Source organism: Taeniopygia guttata, chromosome 2 (genome assembly GCF_048771995.1).
Source record: "Taeniopygia guttata chromosome 2, bTaeGut7.mat, whole genome shotgun sequence".
NCBI classification, from domain to species: Eukaryota; Metazoa; Chordata; class Aves; order Passeriformes; family Estrildidae; genus Taeniopygia; species Taeniopygia guttata.
The window spans coordinates 105,872,191-105,891,303 of NC_133026.1; positions in this window are offsets into that span (position 1 = coordinate 105,872,191).

Here is a 19,113-nt window from a genome sequence, read left to right on the forward strand (position 1 = left end):
GTCCTTAGGCTGCCCCATCACCCCTACAGTTTTGGGGTATATGAAGGTGCTGCAGCCCATTTTGTCTGCTGATCCATTAATTCCCTCTCCACTGTAATGTTCACGGCTCCAGTAACATGAGCTGCTAGTCTTTTAAAGCCTCTTTTCTTTCTTTTTTTTTATTAATCTCATTTTTAACTGCTCTGGATGTGTCCTTAGTGCTGGGAAAAGCAAAGATATCTTTCCATCTGTGCAGTTTGATTAATGGAACAGAAAGAAAAATCAAAGCTATCTTTTATTTAAAGCAAAAGATGTGATAGAAAAAGTGAAAGACTATTTAACACTGAGTAGGGAAAGTTAAGTTTCTCTGGGAATGAGGGAAGAGAAAAGGAGGCTGAGGGGAGACCTTATTGCTACCTGAAAGGAGGCAGTGGCAATGTGGGTGTTGGCCTCTTCTTCCAGGCAATAAAGGATATAACAAGGAGAAATGTCCTCAATTTGGACCAGGGGAGGTTCAGGCTGGATATTAGGAAAAAATTCTTCACTGAAGGAGAGATTAAGCATGGAAAGAGGTTCACCAGGAAAGTGGTGGAGTCACCATCCCTAGAAGTGTTCAAAAAAAAAAGAACAGATGTGGCACTTATGTATGCTTTAGAGGACATGATAGTTTTTGGTCAAAGGTTGGACTTAATGATCTCAGAGGTCTGTTCCAAACTTACTGATTCTCCAAGATCTGAAAAATAAATCAAAATACTATCTGCAAGCCCATTTATGTTTTGCAATATTTCTGATTATAGTGCAATGCGCGACTAAAACCCCACTGAAGGACAACAAACTGATGGAGTACAGTTATCCATAAAAACCTCAAATATTGTGGGATGCATTCCTCAGTCATACAGAAAAAACTGGTAGAGTACTGTTTGATTATTCTTTATTATAGTGGCCCCATACCTCATAAATGATAAAGAGGAGTCCCCCAATTGAAGGGATGTCTGCAATACAAAGAATAAACTGTCTCTGAAGTGTGAGCATTCCCATGAATGCAGACTGCCTTTGCAAAGTTGGCTGAGAGCCACATTTAGTCATGGCTGTTCTAAAACCTCTCAACTTTTTAATAATATAAAGCCTAGACTTTTATCTGCATAAGTTTAGTAAATATTGATCAGATTAATGCTTGATACAGTGACACAGGGAGCTTAAGTTCTTCTATTTTAAGATCTTAGATGAGCTAAGAGTTTAAGGTGATTTAAGGATTTTAGATCAGTAGAAAATAATAAATGGTCTTTAAACCCTTAACGCAGCTTAGCTGCAGATTTGCAGGCCATCCTTCAGACATTAAAAAAAAATGAAAGCCTTCCTCATGCAGCAGAGTTTGTGTCAAATCCAGCAGGTTTCAAATTTGACTCAGTTCACATTATTATGTCCCTCTCAAAGTTTCCAACGCCAATGAAATTACTGTTACCCAAAGTTTAATTTTTTCACCCTCAAACATTCATGAGTTTGGGGATGCTGTGAGTAGTTTTCTTATGGCTTGGTTTTGCAGCTCCATCCTTGTAGGTAGACTGTACCTGGCATCAAATGGAGCCTTTCTGCTCCAAACTGTTTCCAGCTTCCATGAGAGAGGTCAGCTGGGAAAAGAGGCTGACAAGGCCTGTAGCACCACTTCACAGAACTGCAGAATAATTTTGGTTGGAAGTGACCTGCCATTTAGCTCAAGAGAGAACACTTTAAATGTGTAAACAAGTTAACAAGTTTTACTCTTTTTTTTTTTTAGTAGTTTCTTTCTGTGTGTCAGTTCTGATTCTCTGAGGAAGTGAGAGCAGAGGAAGTCGAGTGCTACAATCCACAATTGTTTTCCTGTGTGGAAGACTTCTAAAGCAAGGCAGATTTCAAATGGAGGGGAATGTTTCTGAGGCAGCAAAATGGGATCCACCAGAGTGTGCCACTCACCTCCTCATCACACCCTGCCCCATCAAAATGAGACAAGGGCTTTTCAATGGCCAAGGGGATCCTGTCAGCAGCCAGCAGCAGCTCCTTCCACTAGCAAAATTAATAGCAATGTTAGTTTCTTAACATGAATTAATTTGATCATTTGGTTTGAAAGTTAGTCCAGAGCATGTGTTTTATGTAAAACCATAGCAATTGTCTGAAATCATTGAGTGGGAACTGAGGAAATCTTCATTGAAATTCTTCAGAGTGACACTCTGGTCACTTTGTTGGGCCATCCTTTCTCACATTCCCGCAGCTCAGCCTGAGTTGTAGTTAGCTTTCTGTGTCTCAAATCTTGTTCAAGACCTTTGCTTGAGCTGCAAACTTTTGCAGCTTGTTTTCCTTCCAGCCTGAATTTACTTCTGACCACTTTGTACGTATAAGTTCTGTCCCAGTGTTTTTTATTTTAGCTAGATCTCTTTTCACAGACACATCCCCAGTCAGCCACCCTTTTTTCGGCTGAACAGCCAGACATCTCCCATCCATTTTCCTAACCTTCCCACTGACCTCTCTGTGCCTCTTCCAGCTGGAAGGTATCTCCCTAAAACATGGGTGACCAGGATTGTAGCAGTTTTCCATATGGTATCACCTGGGTCTCATACAAAGATGAGAATGCTTCCCTATTTTTACTGGAAATACCTCCCCTGCTGCCCTCATATTTCCCTTTTCAAAAAATGAAATTAAGTGAGTCTGGCAAGGTCTACCTTTAGTAAACCCATGTTGCATTTTATCCCATATTGCTTTTACCTCTGCATCATTAATTAGACTCCCCACAGAACACTATTTTAAAGCCTAGCAAGCTATTCAAGTGGCTCTAATAGACCTGTAAATATAGGTCAATTTTTTCACCTTCTTAATTGGAGGTCAAACCCTTGTTCCCCAGTCCTATGGCACTGTCCACAACCTTATTACTTTACCAAAGAGACTTGCTAACAGACTTGAAAAATCTTGTGGCAAAGCTTTTCTAATTTAAGGCAGGATATTATCTCATCCTTCCTGTTCTAGCATGCTGGTCACCTTTGTGTTAGGGAAGCTGAACATTTTCTTTATATTTAATATTTAGTTTGGCTGATTTACCTGCACTTTTGTTCTTTCAAATTAATGACTTTACTTATAAAACTTCTTTTCCTGTGTTTCCCATTTAATTTAAGCTGAGACAGTTTGAAATAAAGCTTTAAAAGATAATTTCTTTAATCATCTGTCTTTTATAGTGCCTCAGATATGAACCAAATCAAGACCAGACTGTGATCTTCCGAATGAGGGTTGCATCCTCATGGGGATGAGGATACTTGTTGGTCATCTCAGTTAATGGTTTTGTCAGACCGTATTTCCATTAAAAGCATTTGTTTGCTAACCCACATCTAGGCTGTCACAGTTTGCCATAATGACTTTTCTGACAGCACTTAGCTCTGAGATTGTAGGGTATAACCAAATCTGGTGGTGAAATTTAGCATCTGATAATTGGAAAATTCATCTGCCTCCCAAAAATGTTTGGGGTTTTTTTTGGGTTTTTTTTTTTTTTTTTGGTCCTCAAGCTCTTCTTGTATGTTGGTGCCATCATTTTTTATTATCGCTTTCTTTCTTTGCATATTACTGCTTCCTAAAGTCCAGGGTATTTTTTAAATTTCATGGTGAAATTTAGTGGTCTCTAGAACAAAAAGAAAAAAAAAACCCAAACTGTATTCATCACAGGAATAATATTGCACTCTTTAAAATATGCCCTTACTGTGGATTTTGGAAAAATCCAATATATTGTATAAACTCAATACTCAATGCATAGCTCAATGTATTGTATAAACTTAGTTAGAAGTGTTCTCAGTTGTCAGAGTGGGTTTCTTTTATTTGTGGCTTTGATTAGCTATTTTTCAGTCTGGGGACATAGGGAAAATTTGGGAAGAGTGTGAGCCCATAATGAATGTCCAGGAGAACACATTTTTCTAAAACAAAAAAGCCTCTAACCAGACTATTCTACAAGCAAATGTGCCCAGTGGAGATAGTCCAGACAACTGCACCTGGACACCACCTGGATATAATTAAGGTCCCAGAATGGAAGATGTGTTAAAATAGATGCCAGGAAATTTAACACTCTCCCTTCTTTATTCATCTGCTGCAGAGAGATGGTATAGATAGTACAGTACAATGGACCCATAGGACTCTGGATATCTCCAAGGAAGACTTTTTTTCTTCTTTTAGATTCTGCCAGTGTCTGTATGCATTAGATTTTTGCTGCTTTTTGACCCTACAAGATGCAACCACACACCAAGGGTATTTCTATGGCTTGGGGTATTTCTTATTGGCTGTGCAAGAAGGAATTGCTTTGGTTTTCTCCCTTGCTTATATCCACAGGCCACACTCAGTCCCTGTGGATTTCTTATTATCCTTGAAAGTATTAATTCTTAAAATAGCACTCACCGTGTAATTTTTTTCACCCATTACTGACCATGTTGTTTTTTTTCCAATGTGTTGCCCAGCACTAAACTTCAGAAACACTGCTCTTATTCCTAGGTGAAGAAAATGCAAGCAAGTTTGCAGATATTTAAATCTGGTCTATTCAGAAACCAACTTAGTTGAAATGAAATGTCATGCTTTGCCTGAAAAAAAGTGAAGGGGGAAAATAAGGTTCATCTATGCAGAATACCACAATCAGTTGGTTAAAATCTAACATAGTGCCTTCATTAAATGTTAAAAATCTCTGTTGAAACAGTATTAGCACAGCAGGGTTGTTAAGAGCCAGAGATAAATAATGACTCAGAGCAAATAGGCCTCAGCAGGAGAGGTGTTTCACCTTATTGTGATCAGAAGCTGTCCTTATATATGTTTGAAATTACCCGTAATCCCATTATTATTATCATTACATGTGACCTTGCTAAGTTTCTATTGTAAGAATAAAAGGTAAAAAAAAAAGAAATCTGAGTGAAGACTTTCTACATATTATGTTATATTGATTTTGTAGAGGAACTTGGGACAGGAGTCTGTTGCAATAGACAATGCACAGGGTGACTTGGTCCCTGATTGACTTTCTTGTATTGAAAGTCCCAAGGGAGGGACAAATGGAGAGACGTGTAATCAGATATTATCATGATTTGCATAACTGGAGGCTGACAGACAAGCTGGACTGAGATTTAGCTGTGCTAGGTGCTTTATAACCACAGAATGATCTGGTTCTTGCCTGAAAATGAGTTACCAGCCTTGATATGCACCAGAATGAAGTAAAATTAGTACACTAAAAGCATCTCAGCCATCTGTGACTCCTTCTTTAGAGATTCTGGAAGAAATGAGTCTTGAAGAGGGATCTAGGATGGTGGATCACACCTATCTTGTCCATCTGTTTTTGGGCTCCGTACCATTCCTCATTAACATAATTTACAGTGATAAATAATTATGTGGTGATGTATAGGTAAGGACAGTAGCAATGCTAAAATTCTTGCTGGCATGCAGGCCCTGCCAGCACTTTGCTCACCTTTGGGGCTTGAATCTCCATGATGCCATGATGCCATGATTTTGGTGATTCGTCTTTGCTGGAGGAGCTGGGAACAGCTTGGGGACACGGTGAGTGACCAGTGTTGTGGTGGGAAATTGTGCTCCAGGAGGAGGGATCAGCGCAGGAAAAAGAAAAAGGAGGGAGTAGTAGGTTCATCTGCTTCTTGTAGCTTGAATGGGAAGTAAAGCAGACAGAGAAGCAGGGCCCTTAAGAAAACAAGAGCAGGCAGAAGGGGTCTGCAGTTTGGGGAGCCTGGACCTGGTACGGTGAAGAACTTTAAGGCAGAAGGTGAATTGGAAATGGGGATCAGTGTAAGTGAAAAAGCAGACAGCTAGGAAGAAGTAATGATATCTGTTTTGAATACACACAAGAAGTAGTGTGTTATCTTGGATTTTAGCTCAGAGAAAAACTACTGTAATCAATGTAAAAAATGACGAATTCACACATATAGAGTTGTTCATGTCTGAAAATATTTTTTAGAGTTGAAGTGATTTTAGATCTAGACAATGACTATAAGACAGGAAAGAGGACAGTGGTGTTTCCCCTCACAGGTGATAAATGCTGATCTTCACACATAAGATGCCCGTGTAAGAAAGGGAACCTGTCTTCTTTCTTTGTGTGGAACTATGGCTCTGTTCCCAGCCAAATGTACATGGTACAGGTGAAGTTAGAATAAAAGAATATCAAGAACACAGGCAAAAAAAGGTCTTGAAACGTATATATTTGGGCAGAGTATGAATGTTTAAAGGATATTAATATACCCTCTGAGAGATGAGGAAAGGTTCTGCCATCTCCTATTATCTGGCTTAGTAGGCTGAATAAGTGAATAATTCAGAGAGCAAAGTTTCTTCAACGAATGAGTCACCTAGACTCCAAACTATTAGCATGCAGCCAAGGCACATTGAAAAAGCAGAGTTCATCCACACTGGTTTTAGTAACTGCTCTACTCAGTGGGAAAATAAATCAGTTTTCCTCAGTTAACACAAGATCTGAATAATCATCAATTCCCTCCACAGTATCTGCAGCACAAATGGTATCACAGATGCTTGATTGTAGGTATAAATTAGCATATTATGCCCATAGGGGGAGGCTGGATGATGATGGCTTAGTAGCTGAAGCCTGCTGGCCTCTGGGAAAGTGCAAATGTAATGCCAGACGACTCAGTTCGCCAGGTAAGCAAGAGAAGGTATGCATCCACAAAACAAAAAAGGTGAAAAATGAAGACAAATTGTAGAGCAGTACCTGTGGTCATAGATATGGTGCTACCTGACACCCACACTGACTGACATTTAGAGGCAAGGAAAAGCACCTTTGGAACTTACAGCAATCCAAAGGAAGGGTTGAGAAGTACCTGGGTAAAATATCACTGCATGGGTCTTTCCTCTTACCTACTGGCCCTTCCTGGAGGAAGAGAAACAACAGCTACTTGGAAACTTTATGAGTTAAAAGGAATTTTAGGAACTATCTGCACAAATTCAGACCTCCATCTGAGGGCAGTATCTATGACTGAAACTCCTGACACAGTTTAAAACCAAAAGATGGGACCAAACTCACCACGACCGTCTGGTTGGGCCACTGACTTATTTCCTGTAAGTTTATTCCTCTTGTATTTCCTCACAACAGGTTTTCCTCCCTGACTATTTTTCTTTTTTCTTCTTCTTTTTTTTTTTTTTCCCTATTCTCATCCTTTTTGTTCTTACCACCTACATTTTTTCTCTTTAACAGAGAAGAATTTGATTCCTATAAATCTTCCAGTGCTCAACACCTCTCTCCTGGTGGCCTGTTGTTCATGAGGCAGCATCTGCGCAGTGCCAGGTGGGATCCTTTGTCAGCAATTGACAGGAGATGCTGCTGGTAGCTGTTAGGCACATGAAAAGGAAGACGATGCCGAAATGGGGTTGTTAGGGAACCATGTGGCTCTTTCCTCATGTTGGGAGGACAAGTACACAGATTTCTCCTTCACTGCTGCCTGCCAGCATGTAGCTGTCAATTACTGCCTGTGCTTTGACACCCGAGCAGCAGCCTGGCCTCTTCCTCCTCGGCCATCCCTGCCTCCTCTGCTGCGCAGAGCTGCCTCTCCAGGTTAATGAGGTGCTGGTGTAATTTTGGCACCCAGATCTTGTGCTGACAGCTGTACCCCGGCTCCAGCAGTCCTGGCGCGTTACCGCCACTGTCGCTGGCCGCGTCCCTCGCTTGAGCTGCTGCACATCTAGCAGCAGCTGGTCTCCCATGGGCTTTCCCCTGTTAGGCTTGGGGATGGAAGACAGCAGCAGTAGCCAACAACACTGTTACACAAGCAAATTACGTGAGGAAGTTTTTTCTTACAGGCTGGGTCAGTCCAGGTTTTACTGCAGCTGCTAAGTGAGGGGTAGAAAGGCAGTGTCTGTTCTCCTTCCCTCTAGCCTCCACACATGGAACAGTTCTGGGTGCTCTGCAATGGGAGTAGCTCCATGATCAGGTCAGGGGCACATCCCTCTGCCTGCCCGCCAGGGTGGACAGCAGTGGTGATTGTGACAGTGGCAGTGGTAAGAAGTCATTTTATCATCATGAGATCATGGCATGTATTCCCTAAAAGGAGAGCTGCCTCTGGAAGAGGCATCTGTCCTGGTGCTGTCTCATCCAGGATAGGTTCAGCTCTGCCCACGTGCTCATGGCATCCCCAAAATGTTCTCTGCTACTGAGAAAACCTCTTCCAGTATTTCTAGAAAAAAAGTGGTTCTTAGGGGACAGGAGCAGGGCTGGAGCAAGGAGGGTGTCCTAAGCACTGTTGTGAGGGGCTCTAGCAGGAGATCTGTAGAGTTTCTATCCTCTCTCAAATCTACCATATGTAAGGTTGAGGTGGTCCACTAAAGTCCTGTCAATGTCTTAAACCAGCCTGAGGCACTGAAATTTTAAAGAAGAGGGTTCCCCTTCTGCGGCTTGAGATTGCAGGACATGACCTGTAACAGCAAATGTTTACTTCTCAATTAGTTATTGATTTGTTTTCCAATTCACTGACAGTCCTGAATGTCCCTGAAGCAACTGGGAAAGCTAGAAATAAAGTTACTATTTACCTTAATTAATTACCTGGTTTTTTTTTCCTCTCAGGGACCAACAAACCACTTCTCAGCATTCATGGGTCATGGATTCCTCCCTGAGAATCCATGTAACTTATTTAAATGTTTGAGCTATGATATCTACAGTGCAGCCAAGCATCATGAAATTGGGAAGTGGCTTCTCATGTAGTTACTCCAGTCCTTAATCTTTAATGGACAAGAATGACTCAGGTGCACAGATCCCTTCTCCCTCCTTTTTGATGGCATTTTTTCCACCGAGTATTTTTTACTATTGTAGATCTTATGAGAGTAAAGATTTGTGTAGGAGTCATGGCAAATTACCTTGCAGAACTTGTAATCAGTTCTAGTAAATGCATATTCTTGGGAATACTGGGCTGCTGCTGTATTAGGGATCTTAGAGGCAAGGGTGAGGATGAAGGGTCTCTTTGTAGCAGGAGAGCTGAGCTGGCACAGCCGCAGAGCCCACCAGCACAGCCACAGCTCACGGGCTGAGTTTCAGAGGGAGGAGGGTCAGGAGAAAAGGCCATGAGGCTGAGCTGGGGCTGCCCCAGGCACTGCTAGTGAGCCGAGACTACTGCCTGTTAACTCGCCTGCCATCACTCCTTCACAGGAACTTTTGCTAGTACAGCTAATCCTGCTCTAGGGATTTACCAGGAATAAAAAACAGGAATAAAAATGTCACTGCTTAAACCAATGTGGTTCCAGAGATAGAGGTTTCCAGTGCAGACTTAGCCTCAGGTCAGTTTTTTAAGGGTAGCTCTTGTCATCATTTACACTAAAGCTGGACTGTTGGGGGAAAAAAGTCAGAGAGGTTGCAGCATCACTGACCCTTTGATTTTGCCTGTTTCCCTGTACTCACTAGTTTGGAGTCAAGGTTCCAGTGATGGGCAGATATCAGGAGAATCCCAGCATTTGCCTTTTTTTAAATTTTTTTTTTTTTTGGTCCCTTCACTGTAGCTGGATGATTTACCGGCACAAGGAGATGGAAAAACACCACTAGGACAATTTCAGTCATGTGAGGCTACTCCCCATCTCTTTTGTGGTTTTGGGGGGCTAGTGGCCAGAGGCATAGAGATGACTTTCCCCTTTAGAAATACTGTCTCCCCCTCACAAAGGTGTTTCTGCCCTCATTCTTCGGGCACATTCTGATTTCCCCTGACTGACCCGCGACTCTCAGCTGCCTTCAGTTTGCTGCTGCAAAGCGAGCCCTGCGCATCCCTTAGGGCTGGCGCTCCCCAGCCCGGCAGCTCTGTGCACGCTGGATTTTTCCCCATATTGAAGGCAGAGCACCTGTAATGCTCCCGAGTCGTTCCTGCAGCATGAATCCCGCAGCTCGGTCGAGTGGATGCAGCCACTTGATGTCACTGTTGTTCCGCGGAAACCCTCTGAGATCCACGGGCGGAGGAGCGAGGGTGGGTAGCTATGGGGTGGCAGAACACGGATTTTCACACCCGCTGCGGGATCTGCTGCTTTGAGTGGCTCCGAGCAGCCCCGTCTCAGGCAAAAGGTCCGTATGGATTCTGGGAGGGTGAGGTATGGATGCTCTGGGAGTCGGTGCTGTTTATTCTTTGTGATAGCTACTTATTGATGGAAGGAAACAGTGATGAAATTATCAGGATTGCCCAGCAGTGGCTTTAGAGCGTCTTTGACATTTCCTGTGTCTGCTCACTTCATGGACCCATAAAATCATAGAATGGTGGTTGGAAAGGTCTTTAGGATCATCCAGTTCCAGCACCCCTGCCATGGACAGGAGCACCTTTCACTAGCCCAGGTTGCTCAAAACCCCGTTCAACCTGGTCTTGAAGATTTCCAAGGATGGACCATCCGTAAGTTCTCTGGGCAATCTCTCCCAGTGCCTCAGCCCCCTCACAGTAAAGGGTTAATCTCTTCTCTGCATACAAGGGTTTGAGGGCAGCGGGAGTCCAGCCAGGATGACAAGGCTGCATCTCATGGCCCTGCAGAGCATCAGGGCTGAGCTGCAGGATGCCGGGAAGGGAGCCAGGAAAAGCACATCGTCCCCAGCCTGCACTCTCTTCCTGGGCAGGCAGGGCGTGTGGAAAGCAGCGTGTGACGGGTCTTGCCCAAATGAGCAGCTGGGGTGCAACTGGGCTGCCCAGTTAGGGAGCTGGGAAGTGTCCTCAGGTGCTCCCAATGCAAATAACATTTGACAAACACCAGCAAGCCCAGAGCAGTGAGTCTGTCCAGAGAGGATGATTGCAACGTTAGGCAAACCTGTGAATATTTTTGCTTTCTTTAGAGCATTTAGGCCACAGCAGGCTGTCAGGCTGGGCAAGCAGAGAGACACAGGCAAAGGAATTTTACTCCTTTTTTCCTCCTCTCAAATACTTGTGTTGAACAGAAGCTCCTCATGGATGAAGACTGGTTCCTAGATCTGAGAGTCCAAAGGAGAGCTGTTAAGCATTTGTGTTTTAGGGAAGGATTTTTCTCCCAGTTGCTAGTCTGGCTTTAGATTAGCTCTGCAGGGATGTCAAGATTTGTCTTCTGTGAACTGTCCTACCTTTCTTAAGATATAAAGTGGGCACCTGTTCTTTTCCTACTAAGTCTTCATTGATTAAACTTTCAAAAGTGTTTCTAGCAAAAGAATTTAGTTAAATGGAAAGAAAATTAATCTGTATAATTAATTACTTAAATAAGACTTCAGAAAGTCACAGGCTTTCCCAGAAAAAATATTCTGGTAAACAAGGTAAGAAGTTGCAAATCAACCCTGTTCCTTAGGATTTATTTATTTTTATCACATTCCCTTTCACTGAAGCCTTGACTCAATAAGATATTTGCATACATGACTAAGTCATTTGGATCTAGTTCCCTTGGGTATCTGCAAACAACAAACAGTCCCAGGAGTGACACTCTGAAGTGACCTTGATTGTACTTTAATAGTAGCAGTATTGAAAGAAGTGTGGATGATGCCAAGGAAAAATGAGGAGACAAAACTTACTCTTAAACTGGCAACAAGAAAACGAATGAAACATCCAGCACCTAGCAGGTGACTTAATATATTTGATTATGTGGTCATCTATGCATAGTGCAGGCACCCCCCAGTCAGTGTTATTCCCCAGAGAAGCTCCTATGGCATAATGAGGCAGACAGGATAGCCCAGCTCAGGTCTAGAAACACCAGAGCCATCCCTCAGTGTGTGCCCCAAACATCTTTGGAGGAATAGTGACCTTCACGGACCCCATGTCTCTGTGCTCAGCCAAAACCCTGGCTGTGAGATGCTGAGAAGCTTCTGGTAGTGCTGCACTGCCCACAGGCCCTGCTGAGAATCTGGGAAGAAATTGGTACTAATCTTACTACTTGGCTTGTGGGTGAGGTCTGACTCTCTTCTAGATGGCAGCGAGAAAATGAGTTCTGCCTGTGTGGATTTGCCCTACAGATGCTCTCACTCACCTGGGGGCCTCTGTCCCCAGAGAAATGTGCTTTGCCCCATAATTTTTGTAACCCAGGAGACTGCTTGAATCATGATGGACCACTCTAATAGAACGAAATACCCAGACTAGTGACTTCTTAAGCTTTTTTCTCCTTTGATCTTTTCTTCCTGGAGGCATTTATTTGATCTTGGAAGGACCTTAGGGCTACAGTCTGCCCTAGCAAAGATATGACAGGGAGTAGAGGGAAGATTTGGAGTCTTTTCTTCTGACTATTTCTCTACATAACACAGGCAAAATATTGACATGTTTCTCCCAGGAGCATAGGGGCAAGATGTAGCAAATCAGAGTGGAGATAAACTAAGTGAAATTTCCAGGATAAAAACAATCATAAAAGGTTATGGCTCTGAGAAGTAGGATACTCTTCTAGAAAGTACTGTATGGGTCTCAGGAGGCTTGGCTCCAGGAGACCTGACAGCCAGTGTGAAACTATGTAAAGGCCAACTGATTGCTTTGTTTCTCAGGTCTCCACCTGTGAAATATCCCATGCCCCTTCTCTGTTTTGCCCTAGTGGGACTGTGGCTTTTCCAGTTAATGCAGCAGCAGAGTGAAGGTCTCTCACTTTCTGTTGGAGCCACTAGATGGGACTAGAGTAAAACAATGATCATAATTTCAACATACAGGTCAATAAAGACATGTTATCTTTGACCTTTAAATCTAGTCTCAGGATTCAATCCAAATGCCAGTTTAAGTTTTCATAGTTCCCTGCTAAAAATTAATCATCTTCTCTGCTTCTTCTTTTTTTCCTTCTTTGAAGTAAGCTTCATCTACATAGCTCGTATTTGCATTGCCTTATTATAGGAACCAAATGGTGTCCATCTGTAGACATGAAATATGGAGGGGCCATTTGGGCTACTGAAGTGCTTCTCTTCCCTCACCAACACTCATTCCTGAAAGCACTGACAGGAGCATTAAATACCAGAGGGTGATCAGATATGGACACAAATGGAGAAAAGCTGGGGAAAGCAAAATAAAGCATATCTTCATGTTTCCCTCCCCACAAGCTGTGGGTAGGGAAATAAAGCAAAGCCAGGACTCCAAACCCAACAGCTGAAAGAAAGACAGAAACAAATCTTTCCTCTGTTACTTTGCCCATCCTAGCACACCATTCCTCTCTGCACATCTATTTGCCATAGGCAGTGAGGATGGGTAAGGCTGGGCAGGGCCCCTTTCCCCCAGCTCTCCATGGAGGGAAGTGCACTGACAGTGCTTCAGGTGTACCACCACTTCCTAATTCACATTGCTGAGAACCAATCAGAAAATGAAAGTAAACAACCTATTTACATGTATTTTAAACACAGCTCGGTGCCTGGCAATCTAATTATTTTGAGGAAGAGGTTAAAACAGACACTGTAAGGCAAGGACCTTACATACCAAGCTCCAGCCTTCGGTGCATTAATATGGCTGAGTGGAGATACTAACATAACCTTACCTGTAATGGCATGAACACACCACTGTAATAATTCATTTAGAATGATGACACCTGAGACCTAATTTAAAACTCCTAGATGAATACTGTTCTCACATTCAAACCCCAAGGCTGCTGCAAACATACCTAAGAAATCCTAAGAACTATAGTGAGCCTAATTGAATTGGACTTAAATGGACCATTGAGGTGGCCTCACAGAGCTCTGGGGAATTTATATTGTCTATACTGTATCAGAATCACAGCTTGAACTGAATAACGGGTTACATCCAATCATGTTACTGTAACTCATGCTTGAGGAAAGGGGGAAACCTTTTGCTATCAGCAAGGCTGTATGGAAAACAATTTCAAATCACTTTAAACCCGGCTGGCAACTACTTTGCCAATTATGGACTCATTTGGGAAAGGTGTGTGCTAGGGCTCGGGACTAAATGATTTATGTCAAGCGCCCCAGTCCCTGGAGGCACATACAGGAGGCTGGAGAGGAGGTGCTTGTGGCTAATTATTTCTCCTAAGAATACTTTAGCAAGGTAATTTGTGCTTGCAGATGAGTCACTCTGCGCACTGAATATAACACAGGGAAAGCAGAGACTTCAGCGCTACAGACAGATAAAAGCTAAATGAATGGGATCTTCATTCCTTAATCTCATATGCAAAACCCCAGCCCCCCGGCCTCCTGCCTGCCCCCTCTCCCCCAAGGGCCCCTTACCCCTCATGCTCAAGGGGGACCACAGAGGAAGGCCAAGCAGAGCCTCATCCCCACACCTAATTACAGAAAGGAGCCCGGTGCTTAAAAGACTGATAAAAGAGTGCACTCTCTGTGACTCTTGGTGGTGCAAATCTGCTGGTGGCTGGGCATGCAGAGGGAAAAGCTCGGGCAAGCTGAAGGAGGTAGCAGCCAAATGCCTTCCCACCGTTCCTGCCTGTGCATCCCCTTCTTCACTGGCAATTTCTTTGCTCCTGTTGTCTGAAATCTCCTCACAGGTGCACTGTTGACACTGTGTTATAATTTATGAAGCTGCAGATGCCTGGAACATGTAATTCATTTTGCAGATGGCAAGTGCAAATTCTGCTGTTCCTCACATGGCACACACTTGCCTGTTAATAAAAAGGCTGACCTCCCAGATCCTGGCTACTCTGAGAGGTGTAGCAAATCCCTTTTGGATATGTTGCTGCCATCGAGTAAGGTGTAAATAGCATTGATCTTGCTGATGAGTCAAGCCTGATTTCAAGATCCCTACTGCCCCAAAACTCTGGGGTGTGAGCTTTGGGACTGATCCAAAGCAGGGTTAATTTTGGTCAGAAATTTGGGGTTGATTTGCAGCTGAAGCACACATTAGAACGTTGTGCATATTCTGAACACTGTCACCCAGATTTTCATTTGATTTTAGCCCATATTGTATAGTTGATTTTTTCAACTATCATTCACACTGGTTTTGGGATTTCAGGAGCAGTGAGAACATGAATTTGTGGCAAACACAGAGCTGCTGCTCTTGATCACGAATTAGTAGAGGTGCAGACACACTCTCCTTTTGAAAAATGCATTTGTGGTTATCTGCTACTTTACAGCAGCCGAGGAGAAGAAAGAATGCTGAAAGTCCCTGTGGAAATGCCACTCAAGCCTTCCAAACCCAGATGAGCCCCAAGCTCCCCAGCTGAGCTTGGGGCCCTGCAGAGCAGATGCACTGGCCACGCTGGTGCCTGCTAGAGTGCGTGTGGGTAGTGAGCCACCAGGGCTGCAACCTGCATCTGCAGCACTCTGCATGGATGAGTCTGCAGCAAGAACTGAGGAAAGATGTGAACCACCTTTCTTTCCTGCAGCAATATAAGCAGTAACACAGCTGCCACAGATGGAGAGGGGCCAAAGGATTTGGCCCACAACAAAGAGAAAAGTCGTGAAAGATCGAGTAGCTGAATTGACTGGCTTCGAAACAGCAATCTAACAAATCAATGGCTTTTGGGTGAGTCTAGTTTGTCCAAAAGATCTGTTGTCTTCTAGTCCATGCTCATGTGACAGCCTTCCATTGGGAATGTGGAGCAAAATCCATTCTTGTTGACATGATTAAGGCTCAGCTGCAAGGCACAGCCACCAGTAAGAGGTTCCTCTCTCAAGCACGAGTTGCAGGGGAAAACTAGTTGGGAAGGCTAGTAAAATGCTGGCAGGCAGAGCAGGGAGCAGGCAGTGTTAGCAGGCATTGTAAACCCATGGCTGGCAATAAAAGGATCTGTAGTTTGTAGCATTATGGGCTATATAAGATGAAGGGAACAAACTTAGGAAAACCTTAGCTGAGGTTGGTTTGGGTTTTTTGCTTCTCTTTGGACATGGTTGAGTGTGGGTTCAAAACATTCACCCTTGTGCTGATGAAGATTCAGACTCATGGTGTCTGTTAGAGAGAAGAGGAGAGGAAGGGAGGAAATTGAGGCAAAATGCACAATCCTGTTTTCCCTGCTCAACTTGTCCTCTCTGTCTGCCAAGGAGACACTCCAGAGTGCTGGAGTAAGACCTTATATTATGTTAGTCTCATAGAGGAGGCTGGACATGTGCTGCTCATCTCTTGTGGATTTAATGCACAGCAAAAATTGTGTTGAAAGCTGCCACCCACCAAAAAAATCAGTATTCTTTCTTCTGCCTGATTGCCCCAATCTCCTGGTTTATTGGACAAAATCCTGCCTCAAAAATTTGCATGCAAGAGAGAAGCCAGAGCACATTCATTGGTAAGTGTGCATGAAATGGAGCACTGGTTCAACAGAAAGTCTTTCACTTGCTCTTTTTCTTCTTTTTGATCCACTTCCTTAGAGTCTTTTCATGATCATTCACCACCAGGCACACAACCCCCTGCCACAACAGCTTAAGAGTAATTCTTTCAGTCCCAGCTGATGAGAAGAAACATTGTTCTGCAATATGGTCAAGATCTTCCAGGTCCTATATCACCCAGAATAGGATCACAGAAAAACTCCTCATAACTTTTTCTCTTTCAGTATGGAGAGTTTACAACTGTATTATGCAGATCTTTTATACATTTCTTTGTATTTTATTTTTTTATTCTTCCCAATCTCTTTTAAGCTTCTTCCCCTTTGCACATCTGAGCTTTGCTGATCACAGAGGTCAAATAGATTGAAAACATGTGTGCAAGTAAAGTGGCTTCACCTTTGACCTCAAACTATTCCTTCTTGGGAACATTTAATTTGCTCTAACCAAATGTATTTTTATTTTAATGGAATGCTCTTTGCCTGAGGCAAACTGTGTGGAAGTCCATCAGATGTGTTTTCATTTTACCACTTTGTAGAAAAGTGTATTAATCCATTTTGCTTTACATCTGGAATTTTTTTAACACAGCCTTGGGATTTTCCCCCTCTATCTGCAGCACTACCCATGGCTCCTGTGCAGAAACAAAACAGAGCAATATGAAATTAAATGGACCAAAGAGGTGAGTTAAGAATGAAAGTCGATCCTGATTGCAAAGGGAAAATTCTTTTGGCATTCTGGGTCTATATATTTCTATTTCTGCTAGTTTATATATTTTCCAAGAATGATGCTCTGTGCTATAGCAGACGGTGGAGGATGTGAAAATTTGGTTTATAACACTATCATGGATCATTCTGGTGAAGTGAGGTAAGCTTTACATTAGGATCAAGCTGTGGCTACAGGTGCTCACTTTGTATCTCTGTGATTTAATTCAAGGCTTGTAGCACTTTGTGGCAGAACATAGTGTAGAAGGTGCAACCATTTCAGACTGCGTTATGGTTTTGGTTGTTTTGGAAGTTTTACACAATAGTTTCTCCTAAGCAGCTCCCCTAAACCGTTTGGGGCAGTTTTCAAGCTGCTATGCATTCATGCATAGCCCATGAGTGTTTGCCCAGCCTACCTGTTATAAAAATCAAGAGATATAGCTAGCTTTTTTTTTTTTTTTTTTTTTTCTTCTTCACAAGAGATAGTTTCCAGCTCATGTAACCTTCACTGTTAGATGTCTCACAATTCTGATTCTGCCACCACTCATTTTGGGGTCAAGTACTGAATTCAACATGATATGACAACCTAACATGAGAAAGCCAGAGTAAATGTCATCCTCTAATAGACTTGAATGATGGAACAAGCCTGTGCCCAGGAGTCTCCATTCATTTTGCATAGTCCCTGCATCCTATTTGGGTGGCTTGCTACTAGGAGGAACATCCCTCCCTTTGAAACCTGAAAGGGTGAATGAGCCCTTGTGTGGCTGCAATGTTGTCCTACTTTTCTGCTGTGCCTCCATTTAACAGTCTGCTGTCAGAGGAAATTATTTCAGTACTACTACTGTCTAGAATACTACAAAAAGCCGTAACAGCAACAAAAAAATAATAGGGTGTAGATAGATATATAAAGCTGTATTTCCTTCTCTTGTGGATCCAAAGGAGGATTCCCATAGTTGCAGGAAAGTAGAGCCTACTGAGATTATTCGCAGTGAGTAAATTGAGTAAATTGCAGGGCTGGTGGTGTGTGTTTTTTTCTTCTGTGCAAGCATCAGTTATTCTTTGACAAGACCCATTTTCTATCAATGGAAATATTTGTTAATAAGTATTTGTAATAAGTATTTGTTATAAGTATTTGTTAAACAGCTTGTACGAAGCATTTGCAGTCCAGTGAGAGGTTCGCTTTGGACATCCACTATTCATTATTCACCGTGTGTGTGTTCACACAAGTCATATGGTACTGTCACTACTCCTTACTTGAATAACTCTAGTTAAACAGGAGGCTAATGAATGTTGGAGCACACATGGTGAATAACTAATAACAAGGAACATGCTCTCTCACTTGCACCTGTACTTAGCTATAACCGGGGCTGTCTGACAGCATGGGCGGTGGGGCCTGTAATCTGGGCTTCCCAGCTCCGGGGGCCTCCTTCTCCCACTGTGGCACTGTGTGTGCTGTGCGTGTGCCATACAGGTCACTCTGGATGTGCAGCTTTTTGCTGTGTGCCATGAGACAGTTCTTAGCTGGACCTGGGGCCTTGAGTAGCCATACATGGGCTCTACCAGTAGACACTGCTATACAAACCTGCTAACTTCTCAATATGGGGGTAAGGAAATGGGAATCTGGCTATTTAAATGTCATGAAACAGAAAGAAACAGAAAGTCCATGGTCAACCCAGCTCCTTAAACTTTCCCCTACCAGGAAATCCAGCTCCCTCACATTGCGCTTCTGATGCGAAGGAACCAAGGGCTCCTATGGATGTGCCTCCACAGCAAGGTGTGATTTTAGCACAAGATGAGGAATCAGTGACAGGTGCCAGCTGACCAGCATGCCTATCAGGATCTTTGAAGGTGCACTGCAGAAGTCCCAAGCCCTTCTGGCAACCAGGGATCCAGGCATGTGCCTGGTAACCAGTTTGGAGGTTGGACAACTGCAGTCAGATGAGAGAGGCTGTGCTATCAGATGGCTGTGACCACCACCTTTAATGTGAGAGGCAAAAGTATCCCTGATCATGTACCATTTTCCTTCTTATGACCCTTTTTTCGTCTTTTTTACTCAAGTTCCCTTGAGTCCTCCATAATCCATTACTAGGTAAAAGCTAGTATGCTCATGATATTTATCACCTTGCCCAACTTGCTTCTCACCTTGTCCACTGCTGCCCAACCCAAAGATTTCTGAAACCCCTGAAAGTGTGGTTAAATATACTTCACAGTTACTGATAAAAGAGCATGGAGGAAGATGTTTCATCCAACAGTGATGGTTTTGCCATTACAACTGCCTCATATTTT